The 9,742-nt window shown below is 37.8% G+C and overlaps 1 long non-coding RNA gene across 1 annotated transcript; it reads right to left on the reverse strand.

Annotated features, from left to right (window-relative positions):
• Positions 1-861: 861 nt before the first annotated feature.
• LOC119479570 lies at positions 862-5,294 on the reverse strand. The gene is made up of 4 exons (XR_005204709.1): positions 5,004-5,294; positions 4,111-4,172; positions 2,980-3,212; positions 862-2,151 (listed from the first exon to the last, which is right to left on the reverse strand). It is a non-coding gene; the product is annotated as an uncharacterized LOC119479570 (long non-coding RNA).
• Positions 5,295-9,742: the final 4,448 nt, after the last annotated feature.

Genomic DNA, 9,742 nt, shown 5'->3' on the forward strand with positions numbered 1-9,742 from the left:
TATGTACAATAAACCATACATCCTCTTATATAAGAATAGTTGAACCAGTTTTTTCCTCTGTGGCTCCCTCCCTGGATTTTTATTGGTCCTTAGTCTCCATCTAGTGGACACAACTGTGAGTGTTTTGTCTGAGTTGTAGGTGTTATTTCTTTACAATTCAATTTTGGAACAATTCAATTCACAGTTATCTGTTCAGAAATAAGATAAAGATAACCTCCTAAGATAAAGTCAACACTTTTAAGTGTTTTGTAGTTTCATCAACTGTGAAGATCACCAGATTACCAATTGAATATAGAGAAAATGATTTTAAACAAATCTAAATTACATCATAAATGTAGATAGATGGATAGATGGTGTTCCTTAAGGTCTTGGTGTCTTAATGTGGTATTTTGGAGGGATTTTTGATCATTTCTATCAATTCTTGAGTGGTAAAAAATGGTTAAATTTAGCACCAAATCTGTGTAACAAATGGTATCAACCCAAAAATTGCTGCAGCAGCTTATGAGACATAATAGAGCATGGGAATGACCATCATATACTTCTATCATCATGTTCTAAACCCTTATACACTTTTACAATGTATTTTCATTAATTGATTAGTTAATTAATTATATGATGTTTATTTCTGATTTGTGACTAGAACAACTTGACACACAGTGCTGAGCTGCACCTTACATTAATCTTCAGGTTCCCAGCTTTCAGATGATGTACACCACTTATATGTGACATGTACTGTTGACCTGCTATCTCCCCCTAAAGACCCCCCAGTACCCTCCTAAAAAAGACAAAAACGGGTCTGTGGGTCTCAGAGGGTTAACTCAGCTCGCTAACCTACTGAAAAACAGTTTTATCTGATCTAGTCCAGCTCCATTTAGGTTAAAATTGAGCTGTTTGCATGCAATTTAAAGTGATTAGTAGAAGGGGGCTATGTAGATCTTCAACCATAACTCTTATTTGGGCAGCCTGGATTTTAATCTTGGCATGACATTTAACTGCACCATAGAAAACCATATTTTAATTAAAGTCTACTAGACTAACATCTGCTTTCCAGTAGGCCTACTGGATACAGCTTCCCTTTTTTTCTACATTAACAAACAAAGCATGTTGCATGCTGTAATTAGGCTACTAACTGCAAATTGCAAAATTATTTATTTGTGAGAGTACTTCCGATTACAACCTTTTAAGAAAGTTATGAAACGTACAAAAAAAACAGAGCAAACAGCAAAAACAATGTTGCTCGCTGCCAAAATTATGAATACGAGCATACCACCTGCCACCTGTTTGTACCATGAAATCTACATTTTATCTCAAACACTGACCTTTGAGTGTTTCAGAAATCATAATTACAACAGAGAAATATTACATGCTGTGAAATCATTGACATTTGGCTTTTGATCCCACAGTGTTTCATTTGATTCAATTTGATAGGGAGATATCAAATTGTCTTCATACCAACTGAACTGAAACATTTGATCTTGACAGTTTTTGAGAGCCTAATTTTGGATTTATATCCTTAAGAAGAACATTGAAATTTCAATGGAAAAGGGGGTTTTGGAGGTATAATGCTAATGTTATTGCTGCTGTGCTTTTGCCACTGTGAAAATGTGAGTCGGACACAAGTGACTAGTGTTGGATTTCTAGCCCACTTGTATTCAGGACATCTCCCCTTCCCCTTACTGTACTGTATGCCTATGCTTTTTCATGTATTGTAGTACATCTTGCTGTAAATCCAATTGCCCTCTGAGGACAAAACAAAAACTGAAAGTTGAAATTATGTATCATCATTTTCCAAATGTGAGATGTCATTCAATTTCATTAAAAATGGTATTTTGGTATTGGTCCACATATTTGTTGACCAATAGAAAATGCCTGGGGTATCCAAACAAACAGTTTAGTTACATGCATTATAATTAGTAGCCACAGATTTCCTCCATCAGACTGACTTCCGTCTTTTGCCAACCATATTGGTGAGTTTTTCCATGGACTTGGAGCCATTGCATCGTCTGCACGGTGCTTCAGGTTCTCCATCACGTGACAAATCAGTTTTGTGGAGAGGTTGAACATCACAAGTAGTCCTCAGCTGCAGACCCTTCCAGGAAGAGGCAGTAGTCTTCCTGAGCCTGAGGATCGGCCCCCGGGACATCCACCAGTCTGCCATAAAGGAGTGAAACATGGTTAAACAACGACCAGTGAACCAGGTGGTGAAGAGAACTAGAGGCTGTCCACATTGATAACAGTGGTGAAAAACATCAGGTCTTAGAAATTCACAAACTTCAAACTTTAAAATGCTTTCTATGTCGTGTCCTTCACATCTGAACAGTATCAATGTGTGAAGCTGCAGCCTCTTTAACTGTTTTAAATCTCTCTCACAATATGTTGGGGAAAGAAATGAACAATTCAAGGAACTTAAAGTATTTTTATTCTCTCAGAGCTGCCACCGTTAGTCGATTAGTCGACTAATTGGTCATTTTGGTCTTAGTTGACTAAGATTTCTTTATAGTGATTTTGTGTGATTCTTCGTGGAGAAAATCAGTTTTACAGATTTATCTCAACTAATCAATTAGTCGACAAAATTGTATGAGTGTTAGTCAACTAAGAATTTCTTTGGTCGAGGACAGCCCTAATTGTATCCCATTTCAATTAACATAAACAAGAAAAGTGGATATAAAACATTCAGGGATTATCTAATTATCTTGGAGGAGCTCTGAGGTTCCACTGCTAGAAGATACGATATGAATCCTAAATCAAAATGTCCTCAACCCAGTGTACTTGTGTCAAAGTCAAATTAACTTCATGCAGGGATACTTCAGCTCATCCCAGTACAGCATGTTGGAATACAGCCCATAACTCGCAGCATACCACATTGATCCTCACCCTGATAGGTCTACACATTATTCATCTCAGGAATGGGACTCATTAGCTCATCAAAGTAAATCCCTCAGCTCGGCTTCATTCCCAGCAGACTATGCGGTCACTCACCCCTCACAGCTCTCTTTGATCTGCCGCATGATGCTTCTGGTGTGCAGGAAGGACAGTCGGTCAGTGAAGTTGTATGCCACCACAAATCCATCTGCCCAGTTCACATGCAGGCTCCTCCAGGACACACACCTGCTGCTTCCACTCAGACACAGCAGAAGTGGATGCAGAGATCAAACGCAGCACATCGTCCATCAACTGATCTAACAACTTCTTCTCCAACCTACTGCAGAAAACTGTGAAAAGTGATGAGAAACAGAGTAAGACATGTGCCAAAATAAACAAGAAGGGAGCCAAAAAAAGAGAGTAAATTAGCTGCAGCACAGTATAGCAGCAGGGTCCTTTTATGAGACTTTTGCAGTCAATAAAAGTAAAACTTTGGTGGTAAAAAAAGCAGTGCTGGCTGTAAACATATTCTGCTGTCGTAATAGTCGCAACATAAACCTTTAAAGGTTTATGAGTGTGCTCTCAGTTACATGGTACCATTAGTATATACCTTCAAACCAAAGACAAGACAATAACCACAAATCATCACCCAAAATGGTATTATTAAAACATATCATTCCTTCCTGTGAACATGCATCAAATATAACCAACTTCATCTATGGACATCCTTTTATGGTATTAAGAATCTGTAAAGAAACAAGTAAAAATAAGTTTGCTATAAAATGTAAGATATGTTATGAATCAAATGTTAACTGATGAACATTAATACAAGTTGAGAGTTCAACACAGTGAATGAAAATGCACAAAGCTTTCTTTTGAGAGGCAATGAACACAGCATGGTGCCAGTTTAGTCAAACTGTGGAACAATGATCACTATAATCACTGCGGTGCATGATTGCTCATCGGGGGCAAATTCATTTAGCCCAGAAGTGAAGAGATTTTAAATTCTATCCCTGTCTGCAAACTGTAAATCTATTACATTCACCCAGCATGCAGATAAAGACTGAGTGATGGTAAAATGTGCACATCACCGATTTCAATATGAAACAGACTGAAAAGAAGGTTTTGTTGACTCACCTTAAATTGATATAATATAATTAGTGTGAGGCCAACAGAAACACAGTGGGAAACCAATGAGAGCAGTATATGATATATTTTTTTTTTAACATCATTAATGAGTATACTTACATACTGGCACTGGAAGCATTACTGTCCAATAAATTGTTTTGTCAGGAATCTCACCACAACATCTAGGGAGAACATGAGTGTAAGAAAGAGGGAGTCAGTGTTGTGTAATACAAAAACTAGACATTTGAAATTTGGCTTTTGTTTACAGACTTCATCAAAGGTGAGTATGTGTCCTTATGTAATATATTGCAGATAACAAATATTGCTACTTTTCATTAAAGTATCATATTTCTCCATACATATCATACTCATATCTGAGTATAAAGGAAATATACAGTATGATTTTATTTTATTGTTATTGTACTTTGTTATATGTTTTTGAAGATCACACAATACTAGCACTATTGCAAAATATATCCTTCCATATATTGAATGATGTTGGATATATTACATTTTATTTCTCTCTATATGTCAGTATAACTTCAATACGTATTAGGGATGTTTGTCATTGTTAAATAGTTTTGCAGTGAAACTTTGCAGCGTGATATTCTTACATAAAAGTAAAGACTTGAATCTCCACACACATAAACAAAATAATCTTAATATTTGTTGAGTGTTGCTTATCTTTTCCCACATAACAATGCCCAGTAGTTCCACTGAAATGTCATCTCATTTCCTCTCAGCTAAAGGTTGGAAATCCTCTTGTTAGCTTCAGGGGACACATTCAAGTCACTTTTTTCACCATGCAAGTGTGGTGATTACATAACTCTACAAATATCATACTCTTCCATTAGCATCTGTCTTGGTTTAATATAAACTCAAAGTGTTTCATTATATTTATTCTATAATGGTAAGCATATCAGATAAATTTGATAAACACACACATCCATATAGTCCACATTGTGCCATGCATAGTTTACAGAGAAAAAATATGGTCCGTCTGCAGTGCTCACCTGCTTTGCCAGCACCGTCGCTACCAGCAAAGCCAACTTGATATCATTCGTATAAGTGGAAGATGAGCTGTTAAAACTCTCCATCCTCTTCTCTCCCGTCTCTACAGACTGCACAGACGAGTGTTTGGAGGAGCTGCTTCACCACACGTCCCTGTGAGAGAACTGAAAACACACAGAGTCTCTGACCCTTCTCAGATAAAGACACAAGTTTTGCAAGCAGCGAGACAAAAAGGTCGACCAACACAGTGCAGACAGGTTTTTAGCCACATTTTTCTTTAAATTGCAGATACATTTTTCCTCATCGTTGATATATTTTTCTGTAAAACATACGGTATTAAACATTATAGTTAAAATACTCCAAATATGATTATATTGTTATAAAAAAGTGCTGTATAGGTGTATTGTGTGCCATGAGGAAATTCAATTCAAAAGCATCTCTTATTCACTCACTACTGTGACGTCTTACTAGGGTTGTCCTAAATAAAAAAATTTGGGCTTATAGAGAAATATTCAAAGTTGTTCGAAGCTTTACGGCACGGCAGGGTAACATGTTCTTCTGTCTGTCTGTCTGTTTGTCTGTCTGTCTCCATCTCCCCCGTTTCAGTGCCACCGCACTACAGTACACACACACACCTCTACACACAACAAACAGTGAAATTATTCCTTATTTCATGGACTATTTGGGGATTTATTAATTATCATTATTAGTATTATTATTACATACTTATATATAAATAATAAAAGAAAAAAGGAAAAAGTGATTGGGAGTTCGAATACCATGGCAATGGTTGAAGCTTCGAAGCATTCGGATCAACCCTACTTTTTACAGTGTAAATTGTAGAGAAAAATATCTAAATCGAGTCTGGTTTCTCTTGCATGAAAACATAATAAATTAATAAACTAATAAATACGTACATAAATAATATTACAGGATCAGCCTTTCTAACCAAATATGTCACTAGGTCTATGTGTCTGGCACAACAAATTGATCATTAGCCTTTCCAAAGAGACGTGAGTGCTGAATTTAAAGGGGACCTATTACACTGTTGTGCTTTTCCCATTTTCTTTAGCATGTTTTATAGCTTTTTGTGCATGTAAAAGGTCTGCAAAGTTACAAATCCCAAAGTCCACGCCAAAGGGAGTTGAGCTTTGTTTCTACAAGACACGCAAGACTCGGGCCTCCATAGATGGCGCGCGCACGTTTATGCTCAGCGCAACAAAATATTCTGTGGATAAGCAAAAAGTCAACGAGTGGTACCGGAAATGAAAGTAGGCTGCCTGGCAACAGTAGTAAACACTAAACTCCGACGTACGTACCGCCAAACATTGCATTTGTGTACTGTAGAGACAGAGGGTAAATAGAGGTGCTGCAGCACAGTCGGTATGAGAAAAATAAGAAATGAGAAAAGCGTTTTTTGAACATTAAAGCATGTAAACATATTCTAGTAGAAACCCACAATACAAGAAAGCACCTGAAAATAAGCATAATAGGTCCTCTTTAAAGGTTTCCTCGAGAAAAAGAAAGGATAGTCAGGATGTTAGGATCCCTAGAAATTGGTGATACCACAGACATGTTACAGTTGCAGAATCAAACCCACAGACTATAAAATACCAGCGCATGTTTAAAATGTAACATGTCCGTTGACCTCAATTAGGCACAAAGCTTCAGCTTCCCGTCTCTTCCCCCCACCGCAGCTCAAAAAAATACTCCAAACTTTGATTTCACAGACTGCTTCACTGGTCAACTCTCATTTTTCTCTCAGTATTTCTCTGTCTGCCCTTTTCATTGTTCACCAAAGGTCACTGAGGTGTCTCATTATTATCCTGTAATGTTTTACTCCGAGTCTGCTGACTGAAAGGTCACAAACCTTATTCAAGAATAAAACATAGCAAGATGCCCCCTGACCAAAACAGTGTACATATAACATCTTTGACTTATTGCTGTATGTGTTCTTTAAAACAGAAACACAGACAAATACATAAAGGAAAGATTAGCAGTGTAATATAAGTAAAGATGGCATTTTATCCTTGGCCCAAAATAAACAATGAATATTTTTACAGCACTGAACTGACGTCAAACTGCAACACATCACCAGGGATTTGTCTTAAAAGCTCTCCTTTCTCCAGAAATCAATTTACCTAATAAGATACATCCCTCCTTCTATTGTGTGACTAAATCTAAAACAGATTTCCAGATGCAGAGAGGAATTTTGTGCCATTAAGAACACTTACGAACTATTCCCCTTAAATTTGAGACACAATCACGATATTGTTTTACATACAACGAAATAGTTTCTACTCATTTTCAAAACCTTTTTGTTCACAATATCTGGTGTGTGATGTGAGGCAGGAGCCAGCAGTGTCTCCTGGGTAAAAAGCCTCAGAGCCAGCCAGGCAGCGGGTTGACATCATGTCTGTGCTGAAGCTGCATTTCTCTTTCTCTCATGCTTTCCAAACAATCTGATTCAAACAGCATTTTGAGGGCTTCTTGCTTTAATCAAATCGACTGTGGTGCAAAATGGCAAAAACATGTTGAGCCGTAAACAGAGGTTTCAAAGGTCGAGAGATTCAGAGCAGACACAAAACAAGAGAGGCAAGTGTCAAAAAGATTAATGATAGAAGATATGGACTGCTGCTGGCGGCTTCTAGTAAACTTGCCAATATCGTATCTAATTTAATTTTTTTCTTCCAGGAGGTGCTACACCTCAGGCTGGTTGCTGCCCCATCACAGCTCTGCCAATCATGGCAGTTTGATAGATGGTTACGGTCTGGGTTACAATCATTCGCTGTTTTCCAAATCGCTTTTTCTTTTTACTTTTAGTGCGTACTACAGCTGCCCTTACAAAGTACGTACTGTTGCATGCAGTATGCATTAATGCATTAAGCGTGTTAAATGCGACCGAAAAATGACGCAAAGGGGTCTGACAAAGCGTCACTATGTGACGAGTTGAGATGAGAATGTGTTGATTGGGACATAATACTTCATCATAACATTGCGCCTTGAATTTTGACCCTCTTGCTCATATATCCGACGGTTTCTGTCATTTTAGCTGTCAATGAGCTGCAAATGGTCTGTGCTCTCTTTGCGGCTCAGTCAATGTGACGTATCTTCCGCTGAGCAAAGGATTGTGGGTCAGAATAGCCAGAAAAGCATTTGCTACGTTCCAAATCACATACTTTTTTTTAACTTTTATTTTAACAGCTGCCCTTACAAAGTACGTACTGTTGCATCTGTTGCATGCAGTATGTATACAATTGGGACACACTACATAAAATTGTGCCTTGAACTTTGACCATCTTGCTCATATATCCGCTGCACAGAGGATTGTGGATCAGAATAGCCAGAAAGGTGGATGTCTAGAAGGTAACCTGCAAATTGCAAAATCTTCCAAATCTTCCCGATGACCTATCCTGACCTTAAGCATTCGAGATCAATGCCTAACCATAACCATCTCACGAGAGTTTTGCAATTTGCATGTTATTACTTGAAGACACGACCAAAAAAGCATGCTGGCTTGCATACTGCAAAATGCGGTGTAGTAGGACATCCTGGTATTTTTGGCATACTGCATTTGACATACTAGCTACTGTATGTATTGGCACATACTAAATATTTTTCAGGCATACTAAATAGTCTAGTAGTATGGGTATTGGAACACACATAGGTATTCCTACCTTAAAGACCATACTTAAAGACCCCTAATATCTTCTCCTCCCACTTCCAGCTCCTCCAACTCTCTTGCTATGACATCACACTGTAAATAAAGTGCATTAAAATATCAAGAGAGGTGTAACACACATTGAAACATGGAGCTACATGTGATTACTCAGTGACATAATTTGTAGTTTTGCGCCTTCAGTGGTATTCCCAAAAATGTTAACTAGTATACAGTATGGCTTCACAAACAAATGGTTGTTTTAACTCTTCATTAGTGTGAAAGTAAAGTTAGATTGAAACATCTGTCTGTATTACTTGGTGTTGGACCACATGATGTGTGAGATGATTCACTAACCGTTTTCAAAAATGTCACAAAGGTGTCAGAAGCGATGAGGCCTGCTGGGCGCTTCGTTCAAGCTACGTTTAGCTTGTGGTTTTATCCATACCTCCGTTTGTGGTAAACAAGTCAGCTCAAACAAACTGTGAACAGTGTGTAACTTTTAGGGGGATCTATTCGCGGAAATGGAATATAATATTAATACGCATGTTTTGTTTTGTGTATAAACCTGAAAATAAGAATCGTTGCGTTTTCGTGACCTTAGAATGAACCATTTACCTACAGGTGGGTCCTCTCTCTTCACCATGGATGTATAAGGAGAACTCTGGAGTCAGGCCAGCTTGTTGCACCACCATGTTTCTACAGTAGCCCAGAACAGACAAACCCAACACTGGCTCTAGAGAGAACCATTCAGCCACCGTAGTTCTCCTACACGCTTGGCACCACAGCCATGCTTGGCACACGGGAGAAGTTTCAGTTGTTATCATTTCTTCATTTTGAACTTGAGTCACCATGTGTTATCTGCTCATTTGCTCAGTAGCCTCTTCAAAGTGATCCTTACATCTTCTTTCATATAGGCCTACATTATATTGCTAATTTTATCTGGAAAAGCTGCAGGGACATTGATTTATTAATTGTGAGACTACTTTTTTTTACTTGCCAGTATTTATATATTTATTTAATTTTATTTATTTATCTTTTCTTTTCTTTTTTTTAATGACAGAAATCAACTAGCTGACAAAC

This window comes from Sebastes umbrosus, chromosome 2 (assembly GCF_015220745.1).
Source record: "Sebastes umbrosus isolate fSebUmb1 chromosome 2, fSebUmb1.pri, whole genome shotgun sequence".
NCBI classification, from domain to species: Eukaryota; Metazoa; Chordata; class Actinopteri; order Perciformes; family Sebastidae; genus Sebastes; species Sebastes umbrosus.